The sequence below is a fragment of the Taudactylus pleione genome, unplaced genomic scaffold, assembly GCF_031769625.1.
Source record: "Taudactylus pleione unplaced genomic scaffold, aTauple2 ptg000887l, whole genome shotgun sequence".
Classification (NCBI taxonomy): domain Eukaryota; kingdom Metazoa; phylum Chordata; class Amphibia; order Anura; family Myobatrachidae; genus Taudactylus; species Taudactylus pleione.
The window spans coordinates 1,202,980-1,221,873 of NW_028285288.1; positions in this window are offsets into that span (position 1 = coordinate 1,202,980).

Below are 18,894 nucleotides of genomic sequence, written 5' to 3' on the forward strand. Positions count from 1 at the left end.
TGTTGTTCCAATTAACTTGACGGCTGGAAATGAGCACAGCGGAGAAACAGTAAGGGGAGAACGAAATAAATAAATGAGAGAGAGCAGAAACACACACGCTCACATCTCCAGACCCTGCGTCCTATCAGCCGTAACATGTAACCCGGAGAGTGTGCGCCATATTACCAGGGATATCACATCTCCAGCCCCTGCGTCTTATCAGCCGTAACATGTAACCCGGAGAGTGTGCACCATATTACTTACCAGGGGTATCACATCTCCAGACCCTGCGTGTTATCAGCCGTAACATGTAACCCGGAGAGTGTGCGCCATATTACTTACCAGGAATATCACATCTCCAGACCCTGCGTCCTATCAGCCGTAACATGTAACCCGGAGAGAGTGCGCCATATTACCAGGGATATCACATCTCCAGACCCTGCGTCTTATCAGCCATAACATGTAACCCAGAGAGTGTGCGCCATATTACCAGGGGTATCACATCTCCAGACCCTGCGTCTTATCAGCCGTAACATGAAACCCGGAGAGTGTGCGCCATATTACTTACCAGGGGTATCACATCTCCAGGCCCAGCGTCTTATCAACAGTAAAACATGTAACCCGGAGAGTGTGCGCCATATTACCAGGGATATCACATCTCCAGACCCTGCGTCTTATCTACCGTAACATGTAACCCAGAGAGTGTGCGCCATATTACCAGGGATATCACATCTCCAGACACTGCGTCTTATCAGCCGTAATATGTAACCCGGAGAGTGTGCGCCATATTACCAGGGATATCACATCTCCAGACCCTGCGTCTTATCAGCCGTAACATGTAACCCGGAGAGTGTGCGCCATATTACCAGGGATATCACATCTCCAGACCCTGCGTCTTATCAGCCGCAACATGTAACCCAGAGAGTGTGCGCCATATTACCAGGGATATCACATCTCCAGACCCTGCGTCTTATCAGCCATAATATGTAACCCGGAGAGTGTGCGCCATATTACCCGGGATATCACATCTCCAGACCCTGCGTCTTATCAGCCATAATATGTAACCCGGAGAGTGTGCGCCATATTACTTACCAGGGATATCACATCTCCAGACCCTGCGTCTTCTCAGCCGTAACATGTAACCCGGAGAGTGTGCGCCATGTTACCAGGGATATCACATCTCCAGACACTGCGTCTTATCAGCCGTAACATGTAACCCGGAGAGTGTGCGCCATATTACCAGGGATATCACATCTCCAGACCCTGCGTCTTACAAGCCGTAACATGTAACCCGGAGAGTGTGCGCCATATTACCAGGGATATCACATCTCCAGACACTGCGTCTTATCAGCCGTAATATGTAACCCGGAGAGTGTGCGCCATATTACCAGGGATATCACATCTCCAGACCCCTTGTCTTATCAGCCGTAACATGTAACCCGGAGAGTGTGCGCAGTGTTACCAGGGATATCACATCTCCAGACCCTGCGTCTTATCAGCTGTAACATGTAACCCGGAGAGTGTGCGCCATATTACCAGGGATATCACATCTCCAGACCCTGCGTCTTATCAGTCGTAACATGTAACCCAGAGAGTGTGCGCCATATTACCAGGGATATCACATCTCCAGACACTGCGTCTTATCAGCCGTAATATGTAACCCGGAGAGTGTGCGCTATATTACCAGGGATATCACATCTCCAGACCCTGCGTCTTATCAGCCGTAATATGTAACCCGGAGAGTGTGCGCCATATTACTTACCAGGGATATCACATCTCCAGACCCTGCGTCTTATCAGCCGTAACATGTAACCCGGAGAGAGTGCGCCATGTTACCAGGGATATCACATCTCCAGACCCTGCGTCTTATCAGCCGTAACATGTAACCCGGAGAGTGTGCGCCATATTACCAGGGATGTCACATCTCCAGACCCTGCGTCTTATCAGCCGTAACATGTAACCTAGAGAGTGTGCGCCATATTACCAGGGATATCACATCTCCAGACACTGCGTCTTATCAGCCGTAATATGTAACCCGGAGAGTGTGCGCCATATTACCAGGGATATCACATCTCCAGACCCTGCGTCTTATCAGCCGTAATATGTAACCTGGAGAGTGTGCGCCATATTACCAGGGATATCACATCTCCAGACCCTTCGTCTAATCAGCCGTAACATGTAACCCAGAGAGTGTGCGCCATATTACCAGGGATATCACATCTCCAGACACTGCATGTTATCAGCCGTAACATATAACCCGGAGAGTGTGCGCCATATTACCAGGGATATCACATCTCCAGACCCTGCGTCTTATCAGCCGTAACATGTAACCCAGTGATTGTGCGCCATATTACCAGGGATATCACATCTCCAGACCCTATGTCTTTTCAACGATATCATGTAACCCAGAGAGTGTGCGCCATATTACCAGGGATATCACATCTCCAGACCCTGCGTCTTATCAGCCGTAACATGTAACCCGGAGCGTGTGCGCCATATTACCAGGGATATCACATCTCCAGACCCTGCGTCTTCTCAGCCGTAACATGTAACCCGGAGAGTGTGCGCCATGTTACCAGGGATATCACATCTCCAGACACTGCGTCTTATCAGCCGTAACATGTAACCCGGAGAGTGTGCGCCATATTACCAGGGATATCACATCTCCAGACCCTGCGTCTTACAAGCCGTAACATGTAACCCGGAGAGTGTGCGCCATATTACCAGGGATATCACATCTCCAGACACTGCGTCTTATCAGCCGTAATATGTAACCCGGAGAGTGTGCGCCATATTACCAGGGATATCACATCTCCAGACCCCTTGTCTTATCAGCCGTAACATGTAACCCGGAGAGTGTGCGCAGTGTTACCAGGGATATCACATCTCCAGACCCTGCGTCTTATCAGCTGTAACATGTAACCCGGAGAGTGTGCGCCATATTACCAGGGATATCACATCTCCAGACCCTGCGTCTTATCAGTCGTAACATGTAACCCAGAGAGTGTGCGCCATATTACCAGGGACATCACATCTCCAGACACTGCGTCTTATCAGCCGTAATATGTAACCCGGAGAGTGTGCGCTATATTACCAGGGATATCACATCTCCAGACCCTGCGTCTTATCAGCCGTAATATGTAACCCGGAGAGTGTGCGCCATATTACTTACCAGGGATATCACATCTCCAGACCCTGCGTCTTATCAGCCGTAACATGTAACCCGGAGAGAGTGCGCCATGTTACCAGGGATATCACATCTCCAGACCCTGCGTCTTATCAGCCGTAACATGTAACCCGGAGAGTGTGCGCCATATTACCAGGGATGTCACATCTCCAGACCCTGCGTCTTATCAGCCGTAACATGTAACCTAGAGAGTGTGCGCCATATTACTAGGGATATCACATCTCCAGACACTGCGTCTTATCAGCCGTAATATGTAACCCGGAGAGTGTGCGCCAAATTACCAGGGATATCACATCTCCAGACCCTGCGTCTCATCAGCCGTAATATGTAACCTGGAGAGTGTGCGCCATATTACCAGGGATATCACATCTCCAGACCCTTCGTCTAATCAGCCGTAACATGTAACCCAGAGAGTGTGCGCCATATTACCAGGGATATCACATCTCCAGACACTGCATGTTATCAGCCGTAACATATAACCCGGAGAGTGTGCGCCATATTACCAGGGATATCACATCTCCAGACCCTGCGTCTTATCAGCCGTAACATGTAACCCAGTGATTGTGCGCCATATTACCAGGGATATCACATCTCCAGACCCTACGTCTTTTCAACGATATCATGTAACCCAGAGAGTGTGCGCCATATTACCAGGGATATCACATCTCCAGACCCTGCGTCTTATCAGCCGTAACATGTAACCCGGAGCGTGTGCGCCATATTACCAGGGATATCACATCTCCAGATCCTGCGTCCTCTCAGCTGTAACATGTAACCCGGAGAGTGTGTGCCATATTACCAGGGATATCACATCTCCAGATTCTGCGTCTTATCAGACGTAACATGTAACCCGGAGCGTGTGCGCCATATTACCAGGGATATCACATCTCCAGATCCTGCGTCCTCTCAGCTGTAACATGTAACCCGGAGAGTGTGCGCCTTATTACCAGGGATATCACATCTCCATGACCCTGAGTCTTATCAGCCGTAACATGTAACCCGGAGAGTGAGCGCCATATTACCAGGGATATCACATCTCCAGACCCTGCGTCTTATCAGCCATAACATGTAACGCGGAGAGTGTGCGCCATATTACCAGGGATATCACATCTCCAGATCCTGCGTCTTATCAGCCGTAAGATGTATCCCGGAGAGAATGCGCCATATTACCAGGGATATCACATCTCCAGACTCTGCATCTTAGCCGTAATATCTAACCCGGAGAGTGTGCGCCATATTACCAGGGATATCACATCTCCAGACCCTGCGTCTTATCAGCTGTAATATGTAACCCGGAGAGTGTGCGCCATATTACCAGGGATATCACATCTCCAGACCCTGCGTTTTATCAGCTGTAATATGTAACCCGGAGAGTGTGCGCCATATTACCAGGGATATCACATCTCCAGATCCAGCGTCTTATCTGCCGTAACATGTAACCCGGAGAGTGTGCGCCATAGTACTTACCAGGGATATCACATCTCCAGACCTTGCGTCTTATCAGCCGTAACATGTAACCCGGAGAGTGTGCGCCATATTACCAGGGATATCACATCTCCAGACCCTGCGTCTTATCAGCCGTAACATGTAACCGGAGCGTGTGCGCCATATTACCAGGGATATCACATCTCCAGACCCTGCGTCTTATCAGCCGTAACATGTAACCCTGAGAGAGTGCGCCATATTACCAGGGATATCACATCTCCAGACCCTGCGTCTTATCAGCCGTAACATGTAACCCGGAGAGGGTGCGCCATATTACCAGGGATATCACATCTCCAGACCCTGCATCTTATCAACCGTAACATGTAACCCGGAGAGTGTGCGCCATATTACCAGAGATATCACATCTCTAGATCCTGCCTCTTATCAGCAGTAACATGTAACCCGGAGAGTGTGCGCCATATTACCAGGGATATCACATCTCCAGACCCTGCGTCTTATCAGCCGTAACATGTAACCCAGAGATTGTGCGCCATATTACCAGGGATATCACATCTCCAGACCCTGCGTCTTATCAGCCGTAACATGTAACACAGAGAGAGTGCGCCATATTACCAGGGATATCACATCTCCAGACCCTGCGTCTTATCAGCTGTAACGTAACGATGGAGAGTGTGCGCCATATTACAAGGGATATCACATCTCCAGACCCTACGTCTTATCAACCGTATCATGTAACCCAGAGAGTGTGTGCCATATTACCAGGGATATCACATCTCCAGATCCTGCGTCCTCTCAGCTGTAACATGTAACCCGGAGAGAGTGTGCCTTATTACCAGGGATATCACATCTCCATGACCCTATGTCTTATCAACCGTAACATGTAACGCGGAGAGTGTGCGCCATATTACCAGGGACATCACATCTCCGTATCCTGCGTGTTATCAGCCATAACATGTAACCCGGAGAGTGTGCGCCATATTACCAGGGATATCACATCTCCAGACCCTGCGTCTTATCAGCCGTAATATGTAACGCGGAGAGTGTGCGCCATATTACCAGGGATATCCCATCTCCAGACCCTGCGTCTTATCAGTCGTAACATGTAACCCGGAGAGTGTGCACCATATTACCAGGGATATCACATCTCCAGACCCTGCGTCTTATCATCCGTAACATGTAACCCGGAGAGTGTGCGCCATATTACCAGGGATATCACATCTCCAGACCCTGCGTCTTATCAGCCGTAATATGTAACCCGGAGAGTGTGCGCCATATTACCAGGGATATCACATCTCCAGATCCTGCGTCCTCTCAGCTGTAACATGTAACCCGGAGAGTGTGCGCCTTATTACCAGGGATATCACATCTCCATGACCCTGAGTCTTATCAGCCGTAACATGTAACCCGGAGAGTGAGCGCCATATTACCAGGGATATCACATCTCCAGACCCTGCGTCTTATCAGCCATAACATGTAACGCGGAGAGTGTGCGCCACTTTACCAGGAATATCACATCTCCAGACACTGCGTCTTATCAGCCGTAATATGTAACCCGGAGAGTGTGCGCCATATTACCAGGGATATCACATCTCCAGACCCTGCGTCTTATCAGCCGTAATATGTAACCCGGAGAGTGTGCGCCATATTACTGACCAGGGATATCACATCTCCAGACCCTGCGTCTTATCAGCCGTAACATGTAACCCGGAGAGTGTGCTCCATGTTACCAGGGATATCACGTCTCCAGACCCTGCGTCTTATCAGCCGTAACATGTAACCCAGAGAGTGTGCGCCATATTACCAGGGATATCACATCTCCAGACACTGCATGTTATCAGCCGTAACATATAACCCGGAGAGTGTGTGCCATATTACCAGGGATATCACATCTCCAGACCCTGCGTCTTATCAGCCGTAACATGTAACCCAGTGATTGTGCGCCATATTACCAGGGATATCACATCTCCAGACCCTACGTCTTTTCAACCGTATCATGTAACCCAGAGAGTGTGCGCCATATTACCAGGGATATCACATCTCCAGACCCTGCGTCTTATCAGCCGTAACATGTAACCCGGAGCGTGTGCGCCATATTACCAGGGATATCACATCTCCAGATCCTGCGTCCTCTCAGCTGTAACATGTAACCCGGAGAGTGTGTGCCATATTACCAGGGATATCACATCTCCAGATTCTGCGTCTTTTCAGACGTAACATGTAACCCGGAGCGTGTGCGCCATATTACCAGGGATATCACATCTCCAGATCCTGCGTCCTCTCAGCTGTAACATGTAACCCGGAGAGTGTGCGCCTTATTACCAGGGATATCACATCTCCATGACCCTGAGTCTTATCAGCCGTAACATGTAACCCGGAGAGTGAGCGCCATATTACCAGGGATATCACATCTCCAGACCCTGCGTCTTATCAGCCATAACATGTAACGCGGAGAGTGTGCGCCATATTACCAGGGATATCACATCTCCAGATCCTGCGTCTTATCAGCCGTAAGATGTATCCCGGAGAGAATGCGCCATATTACCAGCGATATCACATCTCCAGACTCTGCATCTTAGCCGTAATATCTAACCCGGAGAGTGTGCGCCATATTACCAGGGATATCACATCTCCAGACCCTGCGTCTTATCAGCTGTAATATGTAACCCGGAGAGTGTGCGCCATATTACCAGGGATATCACATCTCCAGACCCTGCGTTTTATCAGCTGTAATATGTAACCCGGAGAGTGTGCGCCATATTACCAGGGATATCACATCTCCAGATCCAGCGTCTTATCTGCCGTAACATGTAACACGGAGAGTGTGCGCAATAGTACTTACCAGGGATATCACATCTCCAGACCTTGCGTCTTATCAGCCGTAACATGTAACCCGGAGAGTGTGCGCCATATTACCAGGGATATCACATCTCCAGACCCTGCGTCTTATCAGCCGTAACATGTAACCCGGAGAGTGTGCGCCATATTACCAGGGATATCACATCTCCAGACCCTGCGTCTTATCAGCCGTAACATGTAACCGTGAGAGAGTGCGCCATATTACCAGGGATATCACATCTCCAGACCCTGCGTCTTATCAGCCGTAACATGTAACCCGGAGAGGGTGCGCCATATTACCAGGGATATCACATCTCCAGACCCTGCATCTTATCAACCGTAACATGTAACCCGGAGAGTGTGCGCCATATTACCAGAGATATCACATCTCTAGACCCTGCCTCTTATCAGCAGTAACATGTAACCCGGAGAGTGTGCGCCATATTACCAGGGATATCACATCTCCAGACCCTGCGTCTTATCAGCCGTAACATGTAACCCAGAGAGTGTGTGCCATATTACCAGGGTTATCACATCTCCAGATCCTGCGTCCTCTCAGCTGTAACATGTAACCCGGAGAGAGTGTGCCTTCTTACCAGGGATATCACATCTCCATGACCCTATGTCTTATCAACCGTAACATGTAGCGCGGAGAGTGTGCGCCATATTACCAGGGACATCACATCTCCAGATCCTGCGTGTTATCAGCCATAACATGTAACCCGGAGAGTGTGCGCCATATTACCAGGGATATCACATCTCCAGACCCTGCGTCTTATCAGCCGTAATATGTAACGCGGAGAGTGTGCGCCATATTACCAGGGATATCCCATCTCCAGACCCTGCGTCTTATCAGTCGTAACATGTAACCCGGAGAGTGTGCGCCATATTACCAGGGATATCACATCTCCAGACCCTGCGTCTTATCATCCGTAACATGTAACCCGGAGAGTGTGCGCCATATTACCAGGGATATCACATCTCCAGACCCTGCGTCTTATCAGCCGTAATATGTAACCCGGAGAGTGTGCGCCATATTACCAGGGATATCACATCTCCAGACCCTGCGTCTTATCAGCCGTAATATGTAACCCGGAGAGTGTGCGTCATATTACCAGGGATATCACATCTCCAGACCCTGCGTCTTATCAGCCGTAATATCTAACCCGGAGTGTGTGTGTCATATTACCAGGGATATCACATCTCCAGACCCTGCGTCTTATCAGCCGTAATATGTAACCCTGAGAGTGTGCGTCATATTACCAGAGATATCACATCTCCAGACCCTGCATCTTATCAGCCGTAATTTCTAACCCGGAGAGTGTGCGCCATATTACCAGGGATATCACATCTCCAGACCCTGCGTCTTATCAGCCGTAACATGTAACCCGGAGAGTGTGCGCCATATTACCAGGGATATCACATCTCCAGACCCTGCGTCTTATCAGCCGTAACATGTAACCCGGAGAGAGAGCGCCACATTACCAGGGATATCACATCTCCAGATCCTGCGTCTTATCAGCCGTAACATGTAACCCGGAGAGAGTGCGCCATATTTCCAGGGATATCACATCTCCAGACCCTGCGTCCTATCAGCTGTAACATGTAACGCGGAGAGTGTGCGCCATATTACCAGGGATATCACATCTCCAGACCCTGCGTCCTATCAGCCGTAACATGTAACCCGGAGAGTGTGCGCCATATTACCAGGGATATCACATCTCTAGACCCTACGTCTTATCAACCGTATCATGTAACCCAGAGAGTGTGAGCCATATTACCAGGGATATCACATCTCCAGACCCTGCGTCTTATCAGCCGTAACATGTAACCCGGAGAGTGTGCGCCATATTACCAGGGATATCACATCTCCAGACCCTGCGTCTTATCAGCCGTAACATGTAACCCAGAGATTGTGCGCCATATTACCAGGGATATCACATCTCCAGACCCTGCGTCTTATCAGCCGTAACATGTAACACAGAGAGTGTGCACCATATTCCCAGGGATATCACATCTCCAGACCGTGCGTCTTATCAGCTGTAACATGTAACCCTGGAGAATGTGCGCCATATTGCAAGGGATATCACATCTCCAGACCAAACGTCTTATCAACCGTATCATGTAACCCAGAAAGTGTGCGCCATATTACCAGGGATATCACATCTCCAGACCCTGTGTCTTATCAGCCGTAACATGTAACCCGGAGAGTGTGCGCCATATTACTTACCAGGGGTATCACATCTCCAGGCCCTGCGTCTTATCAGCCGTAACATGTAACCCGGAGAGTGTGCGCCATATTACCAGGGATATCACATCTCCAGACCCTGCATCTTATCTGCCGTAACATGTAACCCAGAGAGTGTGCGCCATATTACCAGGGATATCACATCTCCAGACCCTGCGTCTTATCAGCCGTAACATGTAACCCGGAGAGTGTGCGCCATATTACCAGGGATATCACATCTCCAGACCCTGCGTCTTATCAGCCATAATATGTAACCCGGACAGTGTGCGCCATATTACTTACCAGGGATATCACATCTCCAGACCCTGCGTCTTATCAGCCGTAACATGTAACCCGGAGAGTGTGCGCCATGTTACCAGGGATATCACATCTCCAGACACGGCGTCTTATCAGCCGTAACATGTAACCCGGAGAGTGTGCGCAATATTACCAGGGATATCACATCTCCAGACCCTGCGTCTTACAAGCCGTAACATGTAACCCGGAGAGTGTGCGCCATATTACCAGGAATATCACATCTCCAGACACTGCGTCTTATCAGCCGTAATATGTAACCCGGAGAGTGTGCGCCATATTACCAGGGATATCACATCTCCAGACCCTGCGTCTTATCAGCCGTAATATGTAACCCGGAGAGTGTGCGCCATATTACTTACCAGGGATATCACATCTCCAGACCCTGCGTCTTATCAGCCGTAACATGTAACCCGGAGAGTGTGCTCCATGTTACCAGGGATATCACATCTCCAGACCCTGCGTCTTATCAGCCGTAACATGTAACCCGGAGAGTGTGCGCCATATTACCAGGGATATCACATCTCTAGACCCTGCGTCTTATCAGCCGTAATATGTAACTCGGAGAGTGTGCGCCATATTACCAGGGATATCACATCTCCAGACCCTGTGTCTTATCAGCCGTAACATGTAACACGGAGAGTGTGCGTCATATTACCAGGTATATCACATCTCCAGACCCTGCGTGTTATCAGCCGTAACATGTAACCCGGAGAGTGTGCGCCATATTACAAGGGATATCACATCTCCAGACCCTGCGTCTTATCAGCCGTAATATGTAACCCGGAGAGTGTGCGCCATATTACCAGGGATATCACATCTCCAGACCCTTCGTCTAATCAGCCGTAACATGTAACCAAGAGAGTGTGCGCCATATCACCAAGGATATCACATCTCCAGACACTGCGTCTTATCAGCCGTAACATGTAACCCGGAGAGTGTGCGCCATATTACCAGGGATATCACATCTCCAGACCCTGCGTCTTATCAGCCATAATATGTAACCCGGACAGTGTGCGCCATATTACTTACCAGGGATATCACATCTCCAGACCCTGCGTCTTATCAGCCGTAACATGTAACCCGGAGAGTGTGCGCCATGTTACCAGGGATATCACATCTCCAGACACGGCGTCTTATCAGCCGTAACATGTAACCCGGAGAGTGTGCGCAATATTACCAGGGATATCACATCTCCAGACCCTGCGTCTTACAAGCCGTAACATGTAACCCGGAGAGTGTGCGCCATATTACCAGGAATATCACATCTCCAGACACTGCGTCTTATCAGCCGTAATATGTAACCCGGAGAGTGTGCGCCATATTACCAGGGATATCACATCTCCAGACCCTGCGTCTTATCAGCCGTAATATGTAACCCGGAGAGTGTGCGCCATATTACTTACCAGGGATATCACATCTCCAGACCCTGCGTCTTATCAGCCGTAACATGTAACCCGGAGAGTGTGCTCCATGTTACCAGGGATATCACATCTCCAGACCCTGCGTCTTATCAGCCGTAACATGTAACCCGGAGAGTGTGCGCCATATTACCAGGGATATCACATCTCTAGACCCTGCGTCTTATCAGCCGTAATATGTAACTCGGAGAGTGTGCGCCATATTACAAGGGATATCACATCTCCAGACCCTGCGTCTTATCAGCCGTAATATGTAACCCGGAGAGTGTGCGCCATATTACCAGGGATATCACATCTCCAGACCCTTCGTCTAATCAGCCGTAACATGTAACCAAGAGAGTGTGCGCCATATCACCAAGGATATCACATCTCCAGACACTGCATGTTATCAGCCGTAACATATAACCAGGAGAGTGTGCGCCATATTACCAGGGATGTCACATCTCCAGACCCTGCATCTTATCAGCCGTAACATGTAACCTAGAGAGTGTGCGCCATATTACCAGGGATATCACATCTCCAGACACTGCGTCTTATCAGCCGTAATATGTAACCCGGAGAGTGTGCGCCATATTACCAGGGATATCACATCTCCAGACCCTGCGTCTTATCAGCCGTAATATGTAACCTGGAGAGTGTGCGCCATATTACCAGGGATATCACATCTCCAGACCCTTCGTCTAATCAGCCGTAACATGTAACCCAGAGAGTGTGCGCCATATTACCAGGGATATCACATCTCCAGACACTGCATGTTATCAGCCGTAACATATAACCCGGAGAGTGTGCACCATATTACCAGGGATATCACATCTCCAGACCCTGCGTCTTATCAGCCGTAACATGTAACCCAGTGATTGTGCGCCATATTACCAGGGATATCACATCTCCAGACCCTACGTCTTTTCAACCATATCATGTAACCCAGAGAGTGTGCGCCATATTACCAGGGATATCACATCTCCAGACCCTGCGTCTTATCAGCCGTAACATGTAACCCGGAGCGTGTGCGCCATATTACCAGGGATATCACATCTCCAGATCCTGCGTCCTCTCAGCTGTAACATGTAACCCGGAGAGTGTGTGCCATATTACCAGGGATATCACATCTCCAGATTCTGCGTCTTATCAGACGTAACATGTAACCCGGAGCGTGTGCGCCATATTACCAGGGATATCACATCTCCAGATCCTGCGTCCTCTCAGCTGTAACATGTAACCCGGAGAGTGTGCGCCTTATTACCAGGGATATCACATCTCCATGACCCTGAGTCTTATCAGCCGTAACATGTAACCCGGAGAGTGAGCGCCATATTACCAGGGATATCACATCTCCAGACCCTGCGTCTTATCAGCCATAACATGTAACGCGGAGAGTGTGCGCCATATTACCAGGGATATCACATCTCCAGATCCTGCGTCTTATCAGCCGTAAGATGTATCCCGGAGAGAATGCGCCATATTACCAGGGATATCACATCTCCAGACTCTGCATCTTAGCCGTAATATCTAACCCGGAGAGTGTGCGCCATATTACCAGGGATATCACATCTCCAGACCCTGCGTCTTATCAGCTGTAATATGTAACCCGGAGAGTGTGCGCCATATTACCAGGGATATCACATCTCCAGACCCTGCGATTTATCAGCTGTAATATGTAACCCGGAGAGTGTGCGCCATATTACCAGGGATATCACATCTCCAGATCCAGCGTCTTATCTGCCGTAACATGTAACACGGAGAGTGTGCGCCATAGTACTTACCAGGGATATCACATCTCCAGACCTTGCGTCTTATCAGCCGTAACATGTAACCCGGAGAGTGTGCGCCATATTACCAGGGATATCACATCTCCAGACCCTGCGTCTTATCAGCCGTAACATGTAACCCGGAGAGTGTGCGCCATATTACCAGGGATATCACATCTCCAGACCCTGCGTCTTATCAGCCGTAACATGTAACCCTGAGAGAGTGCGCCATATTACCAGGGATATCACATCTCCAGACCCTGCGTCTTATCAGCCGTAACATGTAACCCGGAGAGGGTGCGCCATATTACCAGGGATATCACATCTCCAGACCCTGCATCTTATCAACCGTAACATGTAACCCGGAGAGTGTGCGCCATATTACCAGAGATATCACATCTCTAGACCCTGCCTCTTATCAGCAGTAACATGTAACCCGGAGAGTGTGCGCCATATTACCAGGGATATCACATCTCCAGACCCTGCATCTTATCAGCCGTAACATGTAACCCAGAGATTGTGCGCCATATTACCAGGGATATCACATCTCCAGACCCTGCGTCTTATCAGCCGTAACATGTAACACAGAGAGAGTGCGCCATATTACCAGGGATATCACATCTCCAGACCCTGCGTCTTATCAGCTGTAACGTAACGATGGAGAGTGTGCGCCATATTACAAGGGATATCACATCTCCAGACCCTACGTCTTATCAACCGTATCATGTAACCCAGAGAGTGTGTGCCATATTACCAGGGTTATCACATCTCCAGATCCTGCTTCCTCTCAGCTGTAACATGTAACCCGGAGAGAGTGTGCCTTATTACCAGGGATATCACATCTCCATGACCCTATGTCTTATCAACCGTAACATGTAGCGCGGAGAGTGTGCGCCATATTACCAGGGACATCACATCTCCAGATCCTGCGTGTTATCAGCCATAACATGTAACCCGGAGAGTGTGCGCCATATTACCAGGGATATCACATCTCCAGACCTTGCGTCTTATCAGCCGTAATATATAACGCGGAGAGTGTGCGCCATATTACCAGGGATATCCCATCTCCAGACCCTGCGTCTTATCAGTCGTAACATGTAACCCGGAGAGTGTGCGCCATATTACCAGGGATATCACATCTCCAGACCCTGCGTCTTATCATCCGTAACATGTAACCCGGAGAGTGTGCGCCATATTACCAGGGATATCACATCTCCAGACCCTGCGTCTTATCAGCCGTAATATGTAACCCGGAGAGTGTGCGCCATATTACCAGGGATATCACATCTCCAGACCCTGCGTCTTATCAGCCGTAATATGTAACCCGGAGAGTGTGCGTCATATTACCAGGGATATCACATCTCCAGACCCTGCGTCTTATCAGCCGTAATATCTAACCCGGAGTGTGTGTGTCATATTACCAGGGATATCACATCTCCAGACCCTGCGTCTTATCAGCCGTAATATGTAACCCTGAGAGTGTGCGTCATATTACCAGGGATATCACATCTCCAGACCCTGCATCTTATCAGCCGTAATTTCTAACCCGGAGAGTGTGCGCCATATTACCAGGGATATCACATCTCCAGACCCTGCGTCTTATCAGCCGTAACATGTAACCCGGAGAGTGTGCGCCATATTACCAGGGATATCACATCTCCAGACCCTGCGTCTTATCAGCCGTAACATGTAACCCGGAGAGAGAGCGCCACATTACCAGGGTTATCACATCTCCAGATCCTGCGTCTTATCAGCCGTAACATGTAACCCGGAGAGAGTGCGCCATATTTCCAGGGATATCACATCTCCAGACCCTGCGTCCTATCAGCTGTAACATGTAACGCGGAGAGTGTGCGCCATATTACCAGGGATATCACATCTCCAGACCCTGCGTCCTATCAGCCGTAACATGTAACCCGGAGAGTGTGCGCCATATTACCAGGGATATCACATCTCTAGACCCTACGTCTTATCAACTGTATCATGTAACCCAGAGAGTGTGAGCCATATTACCAGGGATATCACATCTCCAGACCCTGCGTCTTATCAGCCGTAACATGTAACCCGGAGAGTGTGCGCCATATTACCAGGGATATCACATCTCCAGACCCTGCGTCTTATCAGCCGTAACATGTAACCCAGAGATTGTGCGCCATATTACCAGGGATATCACATCTCCAGACCCTGCGTCTTATCAGCCGTAACATGTAACACAGAGAGTGTGCACCATATTGCCAGGGATATCACATCTCCAGACCGTGCGTCTTATCAGCTGTAACATGTAACCCTGGAGAATGTGCGCCATATTGCAAGGGATATCACATCTCCAGACCAAACGTCTTATCAACCGTATCATGTAACCCAGAAAGTGTGCGCCATATTACCAGGGATATCACATCTCCAGACCCTGTGTCTTATCAGCCGTAACATGTAACCCGGAGAGTGTGCGCCATATTACTTACCAGGGGTATCACATCTCCAGGCCCTGCGTCTTATCAGCCGTAACATGTAACCCGGAGAGTGTGCGCCATATTACCAGGGATATCACATCTCCAGACCCTGCATCTTATCTGCCGTAACATGTAACCCAGAGAGTGTGCGCCATATTACCAGGGATATCACATCTCCAGACCCTGCGTCTTATCAGCCGTAACATGTAACCCGGAGAGTGTGCGCCATATTACCAGGGATATCACATCTCCAGACCCTGCGTCTTATCAGCCGTAACATGTAACCCGGAGAGTGTGCGCCATATTACCAGGGATATCACATCTCCAGACCCTGCGTCTTATCAGCCATAATATGTAACCCGGACAGTGTGCGCCATATTACTTACCAGGGATATCACATCTCCAGACCCTGCGTCTTATCAGCCGTAACATGTAACCCGGAGAGTGTGCGCCATGTTACCAGGGATATCACATCTCCAGACACGGCGTCTTATCAGCCGTAACATGTAACCCGGAGAGTGTGCGCCATATTACCAGGGATATCACATCTCCAGACCCTGCGTCTTACAAGCCGTAACATGTAACCCGGAGAGTGTGCGCCATATTACCAGGAATATCACATCTCCAGACACTGCGTCTTATCAGCCGTAATATGTAACCCGGAGAGTGTGCGCCATATTACCAGGGATATCACATCTCCAGACCCTGCGTCTTATCAGCCGTAATATGTAACCCGGAGAGTGTGCGCCATATTACTTACCAGGGATATCACATCTCCAGACCCTGCGTCTTATCCGCCGTAACATGTAACCCGGAGAGTGTGCTCCATGTTACCAGGGATATCACATCTCCAGACCCTGCGTCTTATCAGCCGTAACATGTAACCCGGAGAGTGTGCGCCATATTACCAGGGATATCACATCTCTAGACCCTGCGTCTTATCAGCCGTAATATGTAACTCGGAGAGTGTGCGCCATATTACCAGGGATATCACATCTCCAGACCCTGTGTCTTATCAGCCGTAACATGTAACACGGAGAGTGTGCGTCATATTACCAGGTATATCACATCTCCAGACCCTGCGTGTTATCAGCCGTAACATGTAACCCGGAGAGTGTGCGCCATATTACAAGGGATATCACATCTCCAGACCCTGCGTCTTATCAGCCGTAATATGTAACCCGGAGAGTGTGCGCCATATTACCAGGGATATCACATCTCCAGACCCTTCGTCTAATCAGCCGTAACATGTAACCAAGAGAGTGTGCGCCATATCACCAAGGATATCACATCTCCAGACACTGCATGTTATCAGCCGTAACATATAACCAGGAGAGTGTGCGCCATATTACCAGGGATATCACATCTCCACACCCTGCGTCTTATCAGCCGAAACATGTAACCCAGAGATTGTGCGCCATATTACCAGGGATATCACATCTCCAGACCCTGCGTCTTATCAGCCGTAACATGTAACACGGAGAGTGTGCGCCATATTACCAGGGATATCACATCTCCAGACCCTGCGTCTTATCAGCTGTAACATGTAACCCTGGAGAGTGTGCGCCATATTACCAGGGATATCACATCTCCAGACCGTACGTCTTATCAAACATATCATGTAACCCAGAGAGTGTGCGCCATATTACCAGGGATATCACATCTCCAGACCCTGCGTCTTATCAGCCGTAACATGTAACCCGGAGCGTGTGCGCCATATTACCAGGGATATCACATCTCCAGATCCTGCGTCCTCTCAGCTGTAACATGTAACCCGGAGAGTGTGTGCCATATTACCAGGGATATCACATCTCCAGACCCTGCGTCTTATCAGCCATAATATGTAACCCGGACAGTGTGCGCCATATTACTTACCAGGGATATCACATCTCCAGACCCTGCGTCTTATCAGCCGTAACATGTAACCCGGAGAGTGTGCGCCATGTTACCAGGGATATCACATCTCCAGACACGGCGTCTTATCAGCCGTAACATGTAACCCGGAGAGTGTGCGCAATATTACCAGGGATATCACATCTCCAGACCCTGCGTCTTACAAGCCGTAACATGTAACCCGGAGAGTGTGCGCCATATTACCAGGAATATCACATCTCCAGACACTGCGTCTTATCAGCCGTAATATGTAACCCGGAGAGTGTGCGCCATATTACCAGGGATATCACATCTCCAGACCCTGCGTCTTATCAGCCGTAATATGTAACCCGGAGAGTGTGCGCCATATTACTTACCAGGGATATCACATCTCCAGACCCTGCGTCTTATCAGCCGTAACATGTAACCCGGAGAGTGTGCTCCATGTTACCAGGGATATCACATCTCCAGACCCTGCGTCTTATCAGCCGTAACATGTAACCCGGAGAGTGTGCGCCATATTACCAGGGATATCACATCTCTAGACCCTGCGTCTTATCAGCCGTAATATGTAACTCGGAGAGTGTGCGCCATATTACAAGGGATATCACATCTCCAGACCCTGCGTCTTATCAGCCGTAATATGTAACCCGGAGAGTGTGCGCCATATTACCAGGGATATCACATCTCCAGACCCTTCGTCTAATCAGCCGTAACATGTAACCAAGAGAGTGTGCGCCATATCACCAAGGATATCACATCTCCAGACACTGCATGTTATCAGCCGTAACATATAACCAGGAGAGTGTGCGCCATATTACCAGGGATGTCACATCTCCAGACCCTGCATCTTATCAGCCGTAACATGTAACCTAGAGAGTGTGCGCCATATTACCAGGGATATCACATCTCCAGACACTGCGTCTTATCAGCCGTAATATGTAACCCGGAGAGTGTGCGCCATATTACCAGGGATATCACATCTCCAGACCCTGCGTCTTATCAGCCGTAATATGTAACCTGGAGAGTGTGCGCCATATTACCAGGGATATCACATCTCCAGACCCTTCGTCTAATCAGCCGTAACATGTAACCCAGAGAGTGTGCGCCATATTACCAGGGATATCACATCTCCAGACACTGCATGTTATCAGCCGTAACATATAACCCGGAGAGTGTGCGCCATATTACCAGGGATATCACATCTCCAGACCCTGCGTCTTATCAGCCGTAACATGTAACCCAGTGATTGTGCGCCATATTACCAGGGATATCACATCTCCAGACCCTACGTCTTTTCAACCATATCATGTAACCCAGAGAGTGTGCGCCATATTACCAGGGATATCACATCTCCAGACCCTGCGTCTTATCAGCCGTAACATGTAACCCGGAGCGTGTGCGCCATATTACC